Source organism: Hemiscyllium ocellatum, chromosome 15 (assembly GCF_020745735.1).
Source record: "Hemiscyllium ocellatum isolate sHemOce1 chromosome 15, sHemOce1.pat.X.cur, whole genome shotgun sequence".
Taxonomy (NCBI): domain Eukaryota; kingdom Metazoa; phylum Chordata; class Chondrichthyes; order Orectolobiformes; family Hemiscylliidae; genus Hemiscyllium; species Hemiscyllium ocellatum.
Window position 1 is genome coordinate 29529517 of NC_083415.1, and position 20234 is coordinate 29549750.

Genomic DNA, 20234 nt, shown 5'->3' on the forward strand with positions numbered 1-20234 from the left:
GTGTCACATTCCTGTCTATATGGGGTTTTTTTGCAGTTTGTGTGCAACATTTCCTACATTATAAAATTATCCAATGGGTGTAGTTAATTTTGGAAGATTCTGAGATAATGAAAGTCCTATATAAAGGCAAGCTTTTTTTCCCTTGCTTAGTGTTGATGGAATACCGATATAGCATTCCACAACTCAACAGTCCAATTACAAAGTAAGCATGTTCCTTAGGTTAGACTTGGCACTGAAAAGAACGCACACATGAGAAATGTTGCTGTTGTGTATGAGCCCAGTTCAACAGAGGTGCATATTGCTATGTAATGTGATTAGTGAGAGATGGTGATATAGCTGGCCATTTCTCCAGACTTCACTCATTAGGCAGAGCTGTGTGCTCCCCATGCTGCAATACTGTTTTTCATCACACTGCAACAGAAGGCAAATATCTTTTCATGCAATTCACTCAGCATAATCACAATGTATGAGAAATATATATCATTGTGAAATATATAATGTAATTTTCATAATCGAGGTAGTTTCACTGTTATTACTAAAGACCACACTTGTTACCATGATTTTTTAAAGTCTTTGTTGTATTTTGTATACGTCTCTTACAAGTACCACCGTCCATCTTTTCACTGCTGTCACAATCCTGTATATCTGTGATTTACATCATGTACCTTATTTCATGCTCTTTTCTAACCGAGCCTTCTAGGTATTGAGATTTCACTAATGATTTTTCACATCCACACACTTACCTCATTCTCTTTAACAGTTCAGCATTGCCTTCCTCTTGTAATGGATCATTGCACTGTTGAATCAAGAGTCCACAGGGACTTTGAAGTGTTTGGTTGTTACAATGATAGTTCCACTACTATTGGTAAGATCAGCTCAAATAATAGCACCCATGTACAAATAAAACAAAATGCACTGCCAACTGGATGAGTAAAGTTTGACATTTACATCAAGTTAGATGTTTTGCTCATTGCTTGTAGGCTATTAAATGATCATTATTGCAGGTAAATCATTGTTACATTTTGGGATTTTGATCATTACATAATGACTAGTTTGAAATGAGTTTTGCTCAAGGATTATATTTTAAAATAATTGAATTTGCAACCATTTAAAAGACACTGAAATAGAGATGATGTGTTTTGATAATGAATCAACAATCCATGAAAACTGTGGTCATTCAAAAAGTTGTCACCTTTTCCCAGACAACAGAGCAACATAGCTATCCCTATTACAGGAGACATCTATCTGTTAGTGTGAGCTCAGAAAGAGATAAGATAATTGACTCATTGGTGAGGAAGTAATGCCAAAATGAGCACATAAACTACAAAAAGGACAGGAGTATCAATTTCTTTTAAGGAAGAAGTGATTAGGAAAAGGAAATAAATTTACTTGAATTGTTTCTTTTGCTTTCCTCAAAAACATCACAATTAACTTCTAATCTTGTAACATGTGAGCATTTTTCACTCCATAACTGAAAGAGGGCAACTAAGAGAATGCACATGAGGGACATATTGGCCCTGAATTTGTAATAGCAACATTAGTAAAAAACAGCAGTTGCCATCATTTCGTCCACCATGGTACCTGCCAAAACCAACAGCAGCGTCTGAACTCCAAACGTAAATGTTGCTACCAATGATTCCATTCTTTTTCAGTCAGCTGTGGTTCATGGAAACAATTAAAATAATTGAACAATGGAAGTCACGTTATTAGTCTCACAATAAAAATCTTGAAAATTACTCATCCCAATTTGACTGAGTTGTTATTAAGTTTTAAGAGATGCACCAAGTTCTTAATGATTGATGAACAAGGTCTTTGACTCTGAATGGCTAGCTTTGTACTTGTGCAAACTTATCTTTAGAAACATCTCCACCATTGTTACAAAGTACACATTTAAATAAGTGCAGACTGAAGTTTCTTTCAGTTTTGATTTTAATCTGATGCGCAATTCCAAACCTTTATTTTGAATTTTAAAAATTCCAAGAGACATAGCCACGCAAAAGTCTGATTTAAACCAACTTCCCAAAGGACACTCATTTCTCAGCTTTGAGTCACAGCTACCTGCTCCCAAGCACTAATGCTGATGCATGTTATAATTCAGCCAACTAAACTTGTTTCTCTTTCTAGAGATACTGCTGGACCTCTTATATTTAGAGAACTTCTTTTATATCTCAAGAATATAAATGGGTGTAGTTGTAATGTAAATGTGTCCCTGCAGAGACACATTCTGGCTAAATTTCATCTGTCACACCAATAAATGGGCATGGGGGTGAACTGGAGCAGAAAATAAGCAGATATCAGTTCTGCCAGATCTTCACCTATTTAGTGTGAGACACGCATCCCTCAGAATTCTACAGGGGCTACATAATAATATAATGTATTGGAAGTGGTGTTATTAAGACCTCTAAACCATTTTTCAGCCTTTTTGCTGGAAATACAACATGGTCATAATTTTACCCATAAATTGGACTTCCAGGCTGCACTTTGCTAGGCTGCACTTTGTAGTGGAAAGCAATTTAAAATGACAACTAGCAATTTGCAGGTGTTACAGTGGAGTGTTTTATCGACTTTTGCTGTTTCATTTCCTTTGGTACTCTCTGAATGTCCTGGGCTTCTGGGCTACCCATTTCTGTAAAGCAAGCTATCTTTTGGAATAGTCTGAAAATCCATTTTTGTTTGTGCTTTTTTGGAGACAGTAAAAATGGAGAATGCATGGATATACGTCTAACAATATTTCACCATCTGAATGTATTTTACTTGCAATATCTTCCCAATCATATCTATAGCCATTTGCAAGTATGTAGGGTCAGATTTCGCAGGGACAAGCACATAGTGACAATACTGTCAGCATTTGTTATCTCTGTTGCCTCACTTGTACTGACTGCAACTTTAGGATTTAGCCAGTACAAGTGTGGAGCTCCTGAAGGTGGTGCACTGTCAGCTATGGCTCTGTTACAACTTGCTCTATGTAGCACACACCTCCTTCACACTTCCTCCTTCCAAAACCCACCTGTCAAAAGCCAGCAATGACTGAACTCTGTGAGATCAACATTCCAGCTCGCACATTGCTGTTAGAAACCCTTCAACAAATTATACCTTGTTCAATCAGGTTTTGAACCAGGTTGACAATACAGCTGGACCTGAAATAAAAGTCAATTTTCAAATTGTTGGATAATGTTGAATGGCTATTTAGCAGGTTTTTTTAAGCTTTCATCAAAAAGATAATTTTCTCTTCAGCTTTTCAATACATTTCGCATGCTATTTCCAGCCTATGTGAATGCACCAATCTTTAACTTGCTCAATGAAAAATGTGAAAATCCAGTTTAGAATTAGTTGCCATTTCACTGCATGATGTTTGCCCAATGAGATTGCAAGATTAACTCGAGGTCAGTTAAACAAGTGCCATACCCACATGTTGACTTCCCTAATATTTTTCTGCACAGACCCTTCAATACAAATGACTTGCAGTTGCACCTATTCCCCTCTCTCTATCTGAATAGTTAAGGTTAAGTATTACCCTATTGTCTCCTGCTAAATCCTTGAAATCTTTTCCTCCTCTGTATGGAAGCCATTGCCAACAGGCACTTTAATAACCTTTTTGAGAGGCAATACATATCCACCTGGTCCACTGGGAAGGACGTCAATCCAGGAGCCTGAAGATATCAGTCAAGAGCTCCCCTGAGATTATGTAGCTCACCTGAGGCATTGGTCAGGAGAGCTAATCTTTGTACCTTAAACCCAGTGTTGGAGGGCTTACCACTTCACAATTGGATATTGATGTCAATGTTTGTTGTCTTGAAGAGAAAGATCCATGCAGGTAGTGTGTTTTATTGCCTTCACCAGAAAGGCAAGGTGGTCCCGCACAATTTGCTCCCATGCCATATTATCAGGCTAGGTGCCAGAAAATGCAACTGAAGGCAATTGAATGGACAGATAAAGTACCTTCCAAGATGTTGGTAAGTAACTGCCACCCTCTTAGTGAAGAAATGTTTTGAAAGCTGTCTCTCCATGGTAATAGCTGGAGCTCTTCAGTGTAATTGATCATTTTCTGACCATTCTGTCAGTTTCACTGAATGAAACTCTTCTCACTGTGCTCTTCTGGCTAAATGCAGACAGCTTGGAAGCTGTGCATAGTTGGGAAAGAGGAATGCATTGTTTAACATATCTTAATTGCATTTTTTGATAGCCGCAATCTATTTGTCATCAAGACTGCATGTTTCCCTGCTGCGTGTGTAACCTAATCAGTGGAAAGCCAGAAGTGAGCAGGATCATAAAAGTAACTAGAGTCAACTTCAAGAATTTACTAACCCAAAACATTGTAGAACAGCCCTGTCTCCAGCCCAGAAAAATTCTGCCCCACATACATACAAACATACAAACAAAGAAGAAAAGAAAGCCATTCAGCCCTTGGACTCTGCTCTGCCATTCAATAAGGGGCAGCATGGTGGCTCAATGGTTAGCACTGTTGCCTCACAATGCCAGGAACCTGCGTCCAATTCCAACTTTGTGCAACTGTCTGTGAGGAGTTTGCACAATCTCTCCGTGTCTGTGTGGGTGCTCGAGTTTCCTCCGTCAATCCAAAGATGTGCAGGTTTGATGAGTTATCCAGGCTAAATTGCCCATAGTATTCAGGGATGTGTAGGTAAGGTGCATTAGTTAGGGGAATGGGTCTGGGTGGATTACTCTTCAGAGGGTCGATGTGGACGTGTTGGGCCAAATGACCTGTTTCCACACTGTAGAGATTCTAAGATTATGGCTGATCTGACTGTAACCTCAACCCTACGTTTCTTCATAATCCTGATTACCTTTCATCCCCTGGTAATCAAAAATCTATCTACCTCTGCCTTAAAAATATTTATAGGTTCTGAATCCATTGCCTTTTGAGGAAGGAAATTCCAAAGATTCACAACACTATGAGAGAAACGTTTTTCCTCATTTCTGTCTTAAATGCATGACCCTTACAGGTCATGCTGCCATAACGCGCATTTCGTTAATACAAATTCGCTGTAACACAATTGACAAATTGGGGACACTGTTCCTAAAACGCAAACTTTTAAAACGTGTGTTGGTTGTAATGCGATTACATCACCAACACTTTAAGCACTGTTTCTAAAGCATGATTTTCCTATAATAAGGGATTGCACAAAAATGCAAACATCATGTTATTGAAGAGCTACCTGGCTTTCTAAACTATAACCCGGCTTCAGTTCCAGATTTTCCCACCGGACAAAACATTCTTTCTCACGAGAATGATGTCAGGAATGAAAATATATGAGGAACGTTTGAGGACTCTGCGTCTATATTCGATGGAGTTTAGAAGGAAGAAGAGTGATCTAATTGAAACATACAGAATACTGAATGGCCTGGACAGAGCAGATATTGGGAAGATGTTTGCTTTGGTAGGAGAGACTAGGACCCGAGGGCACAGCCTCAGAGCAACATGGAGATAAGGAGAAACTTCTTCAGCCAGAGAGTGAATTTTATGGAATTTATTGCCTTAGAAGGCTGTGGAGTTCAGGTCATTGAATATATTTAAGACTGAGATAGATAGGTTCTTGAGTATCAAGTTGATCAAGGGCTACAGGAAGAACAGGGTTGAGAAACTTATCAGGCCATGATTGAATGGTGGAGCAGACTCGATGGCTGAATGGCCTAATTTCTGCTCCTATGTCTTATGATCTTCTGGTCTTATGGAGTTACAGCATTCAGTCACGACCCCTCAGGATCTTATGTGATTCAATTAAATAACATCTGACTCTTGTAAACTCCAGAGGATACAAACTTAGCCAGTCCCATCTTTCTTCATAGGGTAACCTAATCGTTCCAGGTTTCAGTGAGCAAGTGGTCAGACAATGAAGCAGACTTATACAGAGTCACACATTCAAATTAGATACATTTCCTTCAGTAAAGAATGTTTTGGGATGCAGCAGATGTAACTTGGGATAAGGAAAAGTATGCTGGCAATATTACAAAGCATTAAAGAAAGAAACTGGATTGCAAGTTTTGAAAGATAATAAATAATTGTCATGATTGTGAAAGAACTATTAACCAGAACAAAATTTAAAACTCAACTCCATCACTTTTATGAAAACATTGAAAGTTTGTGAGCCATTTTCACATTCCTTTCCTTTCCTCCAATTTTAAATGAACTAGAACATGATGAAGTCACTTTCTCTCAAATTCTAACTTGAAATGTGTTGTAAGGTATTTCAAGCTCATTAGTTGGTGTGAAAGTCTATGTAGAAAACATCAATATTTTCATTTCTACAGCGTAAACAGTGATCTATTGTATCTGAGCCATAATCCATGTAGAATTTTAAAAATGTTCAGCAGGTTGTGTACAGTGAAGAATGTACTTACCAGTCCAAAGCTGAAAATGAACCATAAACTGGTCTTAAATTCATTGTCTTAATGATATCTTTAGAAACTCTTATATCATGGCAGTTTACAATGAATAAGTAATTTTCATATGTTACAGCTATGTTATCAACTCAGCAAGATCCATTAATGACAGCACCACAGACCAAACTCAAAATATCGGATCAAGGATTAAGAACAATAAGGAATTTAAGGCAAAATATGTTTCATTGTTCTTAGTTTGTTGGGATTAATTGCACCTTATTTACCTAATTGAGAAGCTTCTATGAAATTACCATTTTCTCACCAGGTGTTCTCAAAATGTGTGTCATCATTTACGCCATTTAAGTATTCAATAGTTTCTATTTAAATTTCCATTGTTGAATGGTGATGCATGAAGTAAAATATATCAAGGCCCAGAATTTCCAATGGCCACCTAATATTTCGACAGGATAGATTGGAATTGCATGTCAAAACTTTGCAGAAATTCTAACAAAGTTGACCCTGTGTGAATTACCCAGAAAACTGAAAGTTTGAAAAAATCTCTTAAAGTAAGTGATATAGAAATTTCCTGAGTCAAGCTTAACAGTTGCCCAAAAAATGTTGGTAAAATTAAAACATACTCTACTTACTACTAATCTGAACTCTTGATTGATTACTGACTCCACCAGTTACACAGACCCTCAACTCCTGACACTCCTTCAGCAAACTACCCAACCATCCAACCTAAATCCCCCATCTTGATTTAACATCAATCACATTTCTCTGACCCTTGACCCTATGGACCCAACGGCACTCCAAACCCCATGACTCCTCTGGACCTAACAGCGCTCCATCCCTTCTCATATGCTACCCACTGGACCTGACATCACTTCAAATACCTGAGTCCTGACCCAATTGGACTTGACCCCACTGTGACCCCTCTGGCCCTGCTGGACCTGACACCCCTTTGACAGCATCAGCCACATTCGATTCAAATCACTCAAATACCAACCAATCTCAGTACCCTGATATTTCCGAACCCAGTCTGGCCCAGTACCCAACATGCACCCAGCCAACCTGATCCTGATAAATCCAAAACTACCCATCAATCCAACAAGACAACTGGACCTTCTCCTGCCTAACTTGACCCAATGCATCTAGGCTTGTCCTTCCAACCCATTCCCCCTTTGAAATGACCCTTCCATACTGAAAAGGAGCCTCCAACACTTCTCAATCTGACAAACATCTTGACCTGGCTCTTTGATCTCAGCAAAGCATTCATCCACTTATCTCACACTCTACTCCCCCTCAATCCCCACACACTCTCCCCCATCCCTCTCACACACTCTGCCCTCACCCTCTCACACTCTCCCCTGCACACTCTGTACCTTCACTCACCTCACATTATCCCCCCACACATGTCTTCCCTCAGGTCCTTCACATTGCCTACCCTCTCCCCCTCATACTCTCCCCCTTACACTCTCCCCCACTCACTCCTAATTCAATCTCCCCACATTACCATCTCTCAGCCCCCTCACACTGACCCCACAGCCCCTTCACACTACCCCGTATTCCCCCACACCAAATACTCTTTGACCCTCCCTTTAATTGGCTGGCACTTGACCATCTTGCCCACCTGGCGTCCTAACCCCCCCAAGCAATCCTTAGTCCTGACAAAGTATTGCCGCTCAAAACATTGACTCTCCTGATCCTCGGATGTTTTGATTTCCGTGCTTCACACTTACCTCCTATCATTAACTTTCAAAGTGGTTGCATGAACCTTAAAGCTTCTGGTGAAAAATTGGGCATCATTTCCACATTGGACCACTCTGCTCCTGCTTTTGTGGTTTCCTGAATTCACGTACACCATGTCAGGAGAGAAACCTTCTTGCCACAAAATTCCAGCAGAGGACACATTTGACAGTGTTTATCTTTTGTCCCAAACCTGAGTCATTATGTGCTAAAATCATTCATGTTAATGTAAAGACATGGAATAAAACATCTTTTATAATCTCCTGGTATTCATTTATTGCTCGAATCTTGTTAAGTAAAGAATGGAGTGTGTGTGATGAATCTGATTATTTTCTTTTTACCCATTTTTAGACACGGTGCTCGGAGAGTTTTAAAAACACACATAATCTTGTGGAATTCTGATTTGTCATTGTGACAAATGTCATAATGTATATTGTTAAATTTTTATCCAGAATGCTTTGCATTACTACCACTGTTAGAACTATGTCAGATATTAGTCACGCACTCTAACACAAATCGCTGGTGAGAGGAGCTATGTTTGCTAAATAATGGAACTGATCGCCAATATTTGATACTGAGGAGCAAAGTGATTTTCTGTCACTGAAACAAAAAACATATAATCCACATTTCCTGATGGTTTGGGTTCCGGCTACTTTTGACACAAATAAATTACATTTTTAAAACAACTGCTGAAACATTGGGAGAAAGGTGGTGATATGGTCTACACCACTAAAGCATTAAGCTTACCAGAAAGCTCTCCACAATACTGAATTCGGCTGGTTATGAAATACTTAAACAATTATTGATTCTTAAAGGAAAGCTAAACCCCAGTGGTGAAATTGGTCTTTTCATTACATTATTCAATTTCCTTTTCAGTAAATGAGCAGTGGATGTTGCTCAGTTATGTTTCTCGTTAGAATAGTTCATGTTCATTAATTTAGACCACCTGCATTGCCATGACAGTTCTTTCCTGCTAAGACTTCGAGGTGAGCAATGTAATTTAGAACTCATAGCTACTGTGTGGTGTCTATCCTTCCCAAATGGCAACAGTTTAATTACTAAAAGTAAGAATAATCGCAAAGGGACCATTTGTTAAACAGAAACTGAATCCAAAGCAATAATACTTTCCCAGAATTCTTAGCAGAAACATGATGAGTGTAACCTTGCTGATTTTAAACAGTGTTATAATCAAGTGAGGAGGGTAAGAGTGAGTCCCTTCTCTTCGCCTCTCCTCATGAATATCAAAGCAGTTGTTTTAATGGAACATGCTTCCAGTTCAATAAGTGTACAACTGTTGACATGCTGTGGCTGTAAAAGACACCCACATACTGTTTCATGAGATAATAATTTGCAGGGAACATTAAAGTTACATTGGCTGCACCCATTCTGTTGATATCACAGCCATCATAGGTACCAGATGTAATCAGTAATTACACATGATTTGTGATGTAGTTGTACGCATTGCTATAAGCAAAATTCCATCTTTTTAGATCGGAACGGTGACTCTTCTGGAAAGACTGCATGGTGATGTATCCTCTATCACTGATCATTTTACAAATGTGCTAGATAAAAAAAACTGTCAGCAATCTATCTTTTTTATTAATTCTTAGATGTGCTTGTTGCTAACTGAGCCAACTTTTATAGCCCATCCGTAGTTGACCTTATGAAGGTAGTGGTGAGCTGCCTTCTTGAATCATTGCTGTCAATTTTCATTATGGAGACCCAACATTCCATTAGGGACTGAGTTCCAGGATTTTGACCCAGTGACACAAAATAAATGGCTACATATTTCCAAATCAGAATGTTAAGTGACTCGAAGGAGATCTTGAAGATGGTAGCGTTTCCATCAATCTGCTTCTCTAGATACTAAATTTGGAAGGTGCTGTCTAAGGAGCTTTGGTGAATTCTGCAGTGTATCTTGCACTGACAGACACAGATGCTACTGATTGTCATTTGTGGAAGGAATGAATGTTTGTAAGTGTGGTGCCAATCAAGTGGGCTGCTTTGTCCCAGATAGTATCAAGCTTCTTCAGTGTTTTTGGAAATGCACCCATCCAGGCAAGTGGGGAATATTGCATTACACTCCTGACTTGTACCTTGTAGATAGTGGACAGGCTTTGGTGGGTCAAGAAGTGAGTTACTCCCAGCCTGTGACTTGCTATTATAGCCACAGATACTCCAGTTTAGTTTCTGGTCAATCATAACATCAAATATTTTGATAGTGGAGCATTAAGTAATAATAATGCCATTGAAAGGGGTGTTGGTTCGACACTGTCATGGCAGATGTGGTCTTGGCTGGACTCATGTGGTACAATTGTTACTTGTTTGTTAGCCCAAACTTGGAGTTTGTCCAGATTTTGCTGCATTTGGAAATTATCTGCTTCAATACCTATGAAGTGGCTGCTGTATATTGTGCAAATATTTGCAAACATTGCCCCTTCAGACCTAATATTGGAAGAAGGTCCTTAATAAAGCAGCTGAGGATGGTTAGCCTGAAGACTCTACCCTGAGAAACAGACATATCTTTGAGCTGCAATGACTAACTTCAACAACCCACCCATCTTTCCTGTGCCAGGTATGACTCTAATCAGAGGAAAGTATTTCCCTGATTTCCATTGCTTTTAGTTTTGATAGAGCTTCTTGATGCCATGTGTGAGGTCAAGGGCAGTCACTCTCACCTCACCTCTAGAATTTAGCTCTTTTGTCCAAATTGGAATCAAGGCTGTAATTAGGTCAGGAAGTGAGCGATCCTGGTGAAATTCAAACTGAGCATCAGTGATCAGGGTATTGCTAAGCAAGTGTTGCTTGAAAGCACTGTTGGTGAAACTGTCCATCATTTTACTCATAATAAGGCAGTAATTGGGCAATTCTAATTTTTCTTGCTATTTGCATACAGGCCATACTGGGCAATTTTGTGCATTGCTGTATAGGTGCCAGTACTGTAGCTGTATTGGAACTGTTTGGCCAAGAACAAGGTGAGTTATACAGCTCAAATCTTCAGTACTGTTGCCAGAATGTTGTCAAGGCCCATAACATTTGCAATATTTAGATCCTGCAAACCACTTCTGAATATCTCACGCCCCTTGTCCTCCATGCCAACTTCCTTCAGAACCAGGCTTGCTTCCAGCTCTGGTCCTTATGTCATGGCCATAATTGCATCGGATGAAGACTGGCATCTGTGATGTGGGGGGCCTCTGGAGAAGACCAGATGGATCATCCATTCAGCATTTTTGGCTGAAAGTTGTTGTACATCCTTCGGCCTTACTTTTTGCATGGATGTTTTGGACTGTCTGTGCTGGGATCTTTGTGAAGCCTGCTCCTCCAGTGTATTGTTTAATTGTCAACCACCATTCATGACTGGATGTAGTAGAACTGCACAGCTTATATCTAATCTGTTAGTTGTGAGCTGGTTCAGTTCTATCGATCACTATGCTGTTTATCAGACTTTTAGTCCTGTTGCAGGATCACATTTCGTTCTTAGAAATACTTGGTGCTGCTCCTGTCATGCACTCCTGCACTATTTATTGAATCAGTTTTGATCCCCTAGCCTGATTATGGTGGTGGAGTTGGGCATATTCTGAGCCATGTGATTGCAGATTCTGTCACTCCTGATGATCCAAAGTGCCTCATAGATGCCCAGTCTTGAGTTGTGTGACCTGCTTGAAGTTCATCCATTTAATACAGTGATAGAGCCACATAGCATAAGTGCAGAGTGTTCTCAATATGAAGATCAGATTTTGTCTCCACAAGGACTATATGGTGGTCACTCTTGCTGATACTGTCAGTCATAAGTATCTGCAGCAGGCAGATTGATAAGGATGAAATTAAGTATGTTTTTTTTCCTCACCACCTGCCACAGATCTAACCTAGCAGCCATGCCTTTTAGGACTCAATGCCAGTTGTGGTGCTCCTGAGCCTCTCTCGCTGATTGACAAAGACAAAGTCAAAAAAGCCATAATGGGAGTTACAGTAAAATTCTAGAATCCATCATTAAGGATGAGGTTTCTAAATTCTTGGAAGAGTAGAGTCTGATTATAACATGTCAACATGGATTTAGTAAGGGGAGGTCATGTCTAACAGTGGTCAGGACCAGGGGTGCAACATGTACCGGGAAATAGAGAAGGCATGTCAGAAAGGCAAGGTCACGGTGATCATGGGAGACTTCAATATGCAGGTGGACTGGGTAAATAATGTTGCCAGTGGATCCAAAGAAAGGAAATTCATGGAGTGCTTACAGATGGCTTTTTGGAACTTCTTGTCATGGAGCCCACAAGAGAGCAGGCTATTCTGGACCTAGTGCTATGTAATGAGCCAGACTTTATAAAAGATCTTAAAGTAAGGGAACTCTTAGGAAGCAGCGAACATAATACGGTAGAGTTCAGTCTGAAAGAGAGAAGGCAAAATTGGATGTAATGGTGTTACAATTAAATAAAGGCAATTATGAGGGCATGAGAGAGGAACTGACAAAAATAGACTGGACAGTAGAGCAAAAATGGCAGGAGTTTGTGGGTATAATTGAGGACACTGTACAGAGGTTCATCCCCAAGAAAAGAAAGATTATCCAGGGAGGGATTAGACAGCCATGGTTGACAAAGGAAGTCAGGAAATATATTAAAGAAAAAGAGAGATCCTATAAAGTGGCCAAGAGCAGTGGGAAATCAGAAGATTGGGAAAGCTACAAAAACAAACAAAGGATAACAAAGACAGAAATAAGGAAGGAGAGGATCAAATATGAAGGTAGGCTAGCCAGTAATATTAGAAATGATAGTAAAAGTTTCTTTAAATACATAAGAAACAAATGACAGGCAAAAGTAGACATTGGGCCACTTCAAACTGATGCAGGAAGCCTAGTGATGGGAGATAAGGAAAAAGCAGGAGAACGTAACAAGTACTTTGCGTCAGTCTTCACAGTGGAAGACATGAGTAATATTGCAACAATTAAAGGGAGTCAGGGGGCTGAGTTGAGTATGGTTGCCGTTACAAAAGAGAAAGCGCTAGAAAAGCTAAAAGATCTTAAAATTGATAAATCACTTGGCCCTGATGGGCTACATCCTAGAGTTCTGAGAGAGGTGGCTGAGGAAATAGCGGAGGCATTGGTTGAGATCTTTCAAAAGTCACTGGAGTCAGGGAAAGTCCCGGATGATTGGAAGATCGCTATTGTAACCCCCTTATTCAAGAAAGGATCAAGACAAAAATGGAAAATTATAGGCCAATTAACCATGGTTGTTGGTAAAATTCTAGAATCCATCATTAAGGATGAGATTTCTAAATTCTTGGAAGAGCAGGGTCTGATTAGAACAAGTCAACATGGATTTAGTAAGGGGAGGTCGTGTCTGACAAAACTGTTGGAATTCTTTGAAGAGGTGACAAGTAGGTTAGACCAGGGAAACCCAGTGGATGTGATCTATCTAGACTTCCAAAAGGCCTTCGATAAAGTGCCACACGGGAGGCTACTGAGCAAGGTGAGGGCCCATGGTGTTCAAGGTGAGTTACTGGTATGGATTGAGGATTGGCTGTCTGACAGAAGGCAGAGAGTTGGGATAAAAGGTTCTTTTTCGGAATGGCAGCCGGTGACAAGCGGTGTCCCGCAGGGTTCAGTGTTGGGACCGCAGCTGTTCACATTATATATTCATGATCTGGATGAAGGGGCTGGGGGCATTCTAGCGAAGTTTGCAGATGATACGAAGTTAGGTGGACAGGCAGGTAGTACTGAGGAAGTGGGGAGGCTACAGAAGGATCTAATCAGTTTGGGAGAGTGGTCCAGGAAATGGCTGATGGAATTCAACGTGAGCAAATGCGAGATCTTGCACTTTGGAAAAAAGAATAAAAGCATAGACTACTTTCTAAACGGTTAGAAAATATGTAAAGCCAAAATAGAAAGGGATCTGGGAGTGCTAGTCGAGGATTCTCTAAAGATTAACATGCAGGTTGAGTCTGTGCTTAAGAAAGCGAATGCAACATTGTCATTTATCTCAAGAGGGTTGGAATATAAAAGCACCGTTGTGCTACTGAGACTTTGTAAAGCTCTGGTTAGGCCCCATTTGGAGTACTGTGTCCAGTTTTGGTCCCCACACCTCGGGAAGGACATACTGGCACTGGAGCGTGTCCAGCGGAGAGTCACACGGATGATCCCTGGAATGGTTGGTCTAACATACGAGGAACAGCTGAGGATCCTGGGATTGTATTCATTGAGTTTAGAAGATTAAGGAGAGATTTAATAGAAACTTACAAGATAATACATGGCTTGGAAAGGGTGGATGCTAGAAAATTGCTTCCGTGAGGCGAGGAGACTAGGACCCGTGGACACAGCCTTAGAATTAGAGGGGGTCAATTCAGAACAGAAATGCGGAGACATTTCTTCAGCCAGAGAGTGGTGGGCCTGTGGAATTCATTGCCGCAGAGTGCAGTGGAGGCCGGGTCGCTAAATGTCTTCAAGGCAGAGATTGATAAATTCTTGATATCACAAGGAATTGAGGGCTATGGGGAGAATGCTGGTAAGTGGAGTTGAAATGCCCCTCAGCCATGATTGAATGGCAGAGTGGACTCGATGGGCCGAATGGCCTTATTTCCACTCCTATGTCTTCTGGTTTTATGGTCTTATGGACAATGAAGTTCACCACCCAGATTACATTTTGAGCCCTGCCACCCTCAGTGCTTCCTCTAAGTTATGTTAAATGTGGAGAAATAATGAATCATCAGTATGTGGCAATGATCAAATGCTTTCCTTACTTAAATTTCTCCTCATGTCATGAGACTTCATGAGGCCAGGCTAATCTTTCAAGGGCTCCTATAGTAGCTCCATTCTGATTGTGCAGCATTGTGATACCACTTCTGCTCGGTCTGTGCTGTTGGTGGAACATGGCATACTAGTTATGGTGATGGCAGAGTCTGAGAAGAATCCATGAATATGATTATGTCAGGCCATTACTTGTCAAGGCTGTGAGACAGCTGTGTCAATTTTGGCAGTAGATGTTAGAAGGGAAGGTTGAGAGGGTTGTGTTTTCCATTGCTGTTGCTATTGCTTTAATCAATATCAGTGATTTGTCCAGTTTTCATTTCCTTTGAGACTTTCTGACAGTTGATACAATTGAAAATGTGCTAGGCTATTTCAGAGGGCAGTTAAGAGTCAATTTCAAGTTGTGGGAAATTGTTTTCCCTCCCTAAAGTATATTTGTCCGGAGTCCATGTAGGATCAGTTGGTTCCATAGACGGGCACTGAGGAAGGAGATGTGGCTGTGTAGTGAGTCTGCTTCAGGACGTGGCTGAAGAGCTTCAGGGCAGAGGAGATGACTTGGGGGTTGCAGTGAGAGAGAGACTCACTGAGACTCAAGGAGACCTTCTTCAAGGTAGGCATCCTTGGAAGAGGCTTCACAGTAAGGTTAAAATCAACGAAGAGCAAGTCAGGATGGCAGATGCTGGAGTTCAGAGCCGAGCGTGTGGCGATGGAAAAGCACAGCAGGTCAGGCAGCATCCGATGAGCAGGAAAATCAACATTTCAGGCATAAGCCCTTAATTCCTGATGATGGAATCAGATTCTGACCTCTGATCTCCAGCATCTTCAGTCTTCACTTTCTGCCAAAGTATATCAGTAAACCAGATGGGATTTTATGACAATTGATAATGGTTTCATATTTATTGTTAGACTTTAAATTCCAGATTTCATTGAATTCAATTACCAACATCTGCCATAATAGGATTTGGACTTAGGTCTCCAGAAAATTACCTGGATTGCTAGTACAGTGACAACATTGCTAGATCATCACATCCCCCACATCTAATACCCTTTACTCTGAATTATCTACAGGCAAAGATGGCAGGTACTTTGAGATTTCAGTGGTGGTAATTTCAATTTTGAAAAGAACAGTATTGTACTTATCATACTTACGCAAGTAAAATACTTAAGTAAACAAATAGAAATTCTTAAAACTGCATGCACTCAGGTTCACACACATGATGCACACAAATAAGTTACAAAGTGATAGAATGGATGAAACAGTATTTTTTCAAGTCCAATAAGACTTAAAGGTATCCTAATCTTGAATTGTGATGACTTAGTTTCAGATTGAGCTTGATGGTCTCTCTGGATTCAACATTGTGGTAAGTCAAATCTGTTGACAGACAATTTAGGCGTGTTCTTATTTACTCAGCAGCCATTGATTCTTGATGCTAGCAGCAGAATATAGTGGTTTGCTGAATAATAGGCGGGCTTAAGCTTGCTGGCTAGATGGGGAAGAGAATGTTTTGCACAGGTCTTCTCGCTCTTCAGCACAGCTTCTGTTTCTGATTTTGGGTCTGGTGAAAAGCAGTGTCTTATATACAAAAGAGGGTGGTAATATTTGAGCAGTGTGTCAGAGTGCCATTAGAGGGAATGATACTCCTAGAATATCAAAATGGATAATGTGGTTACTGGTAGCATCATGCTGTAAGTAGCATAATTGGTACAGGATGATACATTGAATGTGTAAGATGTTGGAGTGAAAAAGGACCACAAAGAGAACTTTCCCATGGTTACAAGATTATGGTAATAGATTTGGTATGATGCAAAAAGAGACCATTTGTCCCTTTGCGTCGGCCCCCAACTTTGCGAATGAGCATTTCACTTAATAACATTCTCCTGCCTTGTTCTTTTCAAATAACAACCTAACTCTATAATACACTGCTTGTATCTGCTTCCACCATGTTCTCAGCAGTGCATACCAGGCCCTAACCACTCATGAAAAAAGCATTATTTTCATATCATTTTTGTTTCTTTTGCCAATTACTGTAAGCTTTTACTCTCTTGTTCTCAAATTTTTCCTGAATAGGAATTTGGTTTACACACTCTGCTCTATCCACACCCCGCATGGTTTTGAACATCTCTACCAAATACCATCTCAGCTTTCACTTCTCCAAAGAAAACAGTCCTAAATTCTCCAATCTAATTTCATAACTGATGTTACAGAAGTATAGGAAATGGGATGGACACTGTCAAAGACTGCCTCAGCCACTGCAGTGAGGTAGGGTTCCTCCATTGGGGAAAATAGCAGAAACACCTGTATGGAAGGCTGCATCATCAGGATAGATGTGGCAACAGTAAAGAAACTCAGAATATTGAATAGAAACCTCACACAAAATGGATTGTAAAGAAATGCAGTTGAGGCGGTTGCTGGAATTGCTGTAGTTACAGTGAAAACCAAAAGTGCAAGAGATATAGAACATAGAACATAGAAGGATACAGCGCAGTACAGGCCCTTCGGCCCTCGATGTTGCGCCGACCGAATCCTACCTAACCTATACTAGCCCAATAACTTCCAAATGCCTATCCAATGCCTGCTTAAATGACCAAATTTAAGATATTGAACATGGTGGCATAGTAGACAGTGAAGAAAGTTTTCTAAGTTTACAAAGGGACCTTGATCAAATAGGACAATAGGTTGAAAAATGGCAGATGAATAAATGCGAGGTATTGCATTTTGCTACAACAAACAAGGGGAAGGGCTTATAGAATTAATGGTAAGGCCTTGGGTGGTGTTGTAGAACAGAGGGACCTAGGAGTTCAGGTAGTTAATTCATTGAAGTTTGTGGTTGAAAAGGCAATTAGCATGCTTGTCTTCATTGTTCAATCCTTTGAGCATAGGAGTTAGGAAGTCAGTTGATGTTGTACAGGACATTGGTGAGGCCTCTTAAGGAATATCGTATTCAGTTATAGGAAGGATATTATTAAGCTGGGAAGCATTGAGAAGAGAGTTACCAAGATGTTGCCCCATATGGAAGGTTTGAGTTAGATGGAAAGGTTGGATAGACTGGGGCTTTTTTCTCTAGAATGGAGGAGGTTCAAGGGCAATCTTACAGAAGCTTATAATAATAATGAGAGGTATAGAGTTAATGGTTTTTGGTTTTTCCCTAAGATGGGGAATTTCAAGACTGGGGACACATTTTTAAGGTGAAAGTAGAAGAGATTTTAAAAAGACGATGGGCAATTTATTTTACGTAAAAGTGATCCTGAGGAAGTAGTGGATGTGAGTACAATTATAATATTTAAAAGACAGTTGGATAAGTACATGAATCAGAAAGATTTGGAAGGATATTAGCCAGGACCAGGCAGGTAGGACTAGTTAAGTTTGGGATTATTTTTGGCTTGGAATAATTGGATTTAAGGGTCTGTTTCCACGCTGTATGAGTCTATGACTCTTTAAGAGGAAAAGGAAGAATCAGAGATAGACCATGTCAAAATTAAACAAGGATGGAATTTGGAAGCCAGGTTGATGAAATTCATTTATTTTAACATCTTAAAGACCTGTGAAAGCAGTGTCTGATTACCATTATTGTAACCACAATGTGCTACAAACAAAGCAGATCATTTTGAATTGCCAGGTGAGAAATCAACAATTTTAGCTTTGCAGACTGTTTCATCCACTGCCTGATTTTACTCTCTGTGAAATTTAATGTAAAGCAAAGTCTCTCTCTAATGAAACATTGTGCCTTAAAAAAACCCAGAATAATTTCTCAAGAGTGCTACAAATTTTACAGAAACAGCTTGAGTTTGAATTACCACTGATTACAATTAGCACAGTGTTTACACATAGGTAAAATCCCTGTGTTTGCTATTTAAAATATGTTCTTTATTTTAGTAAAGTTGCAGTCACTAAATTTTAGTTAAGTAATTGACCAATAAACTAGATAAAACACAATTGTGTTTCAACTACCCTGAACATAATGTGACTCTCTTCATTAGCCTCAAGCTTAATATCATGCACTCAATCATTTTGCTGTATTGGATCTACAGGTTTGAAATATAGTATTATATCTAATTGCATAAACTGTATATGATATATCAAAGTAATATTTAGAATGTATAAATGGACATTAAATAATTGCATTGCATGCATTAGATGTCAAAATTAGCATGAATGATGTTCCCGTGCAACATTGTATCATTTTTAAAAAATCCAAGATCCCATTCCTGACCTTTGCCAGAACGGCAATTGAGGTAATACAGTTAGCCTTAAAGTTCATTGTCTAGGTTATGGGATTATACTTCAAGAAACTATCCTAACCTCATTGCTGTCAAGTGATGACTCTTGCCAAGTGGAATTTTTAGATATTAAGAGAAAATGTCATAAAGTTCAACCAGCATAATTTAGTTGTTCACCATCATCCATAACTTAGTTTTAATGATGAATACGTAGTGCATAGTTCATGTGCTTTGAATATAATTTGGTTTCAGGGAATAAGGTTTTAAGTAGAAAATGGGAGAATCTAGTTGAGAGACTGAAAACAACCCTGGGGTGACACACAATTCAATAAACCTTGGAGCATCAAACTTTTAGTGGATTAGTTTCATTTGGCATCATGTTCTGCAAAATATCATGGGCCAACGGGCCTGTTCCTGTGCTGTACTGTTCTGTGTTCTATTTAAAAGATTAAGGCCATGTTTACATGAGAAATCAACTGCTAGTAAGGCAGTTAGGCTTGCACTTTATGAAGATAAAATCCTATCTTCATTGTTCCCCACATGGAATATGGGTAAGGCTTCATCTCTCTTTGGACTTCATGATGGAAAAGAAGCTAGTAGTTTATCTAAATTGAAGCCAATGAAAAAATGTAATCCTTTACTCACAGAACTGTTTGACAAAGGAAAGTGACCAGCAGATTTTCTTGGAGGCATTGAAAAAGTATCTAGAACAAGGATCAGAGGTTTTTATAGTCAGAAAGTTTTAAATGATGATTGCTAATATGCAAAATAGCTTGAATAGGAAAGAACTAAAGTAAATTCCAAACTACTGTGACATACTTTCAGTTGATCCTGACATAAATAAATAACTTGATGATATCATAACGTATAAGAGGATTCTTGGGGGAAGTAAGAAGTACACCTGAAGGCAGAGCATGTTAGGGTAGGAGTCACAATCAAGATTAGAGTGGTGCTGGAAAAGCACAGCAGGTCAGGCAGCATCCAAGGAGCAGAAAAATCGACATTTCAGGCAAAAACCCTTCATCAGGAATGAGGCTGGGAGCCTCAGGGGTGGAGAGATAAATAGAAGGGGGGATAAATAAGTGTCACAATGTTGAGCAGATAATATTTTTGTTTAATTTGTTCTATATATAATAAAGTTATTTTGTTTTCTCATCTATATTCTAAAAACAACACTGATATCTTTGAATGT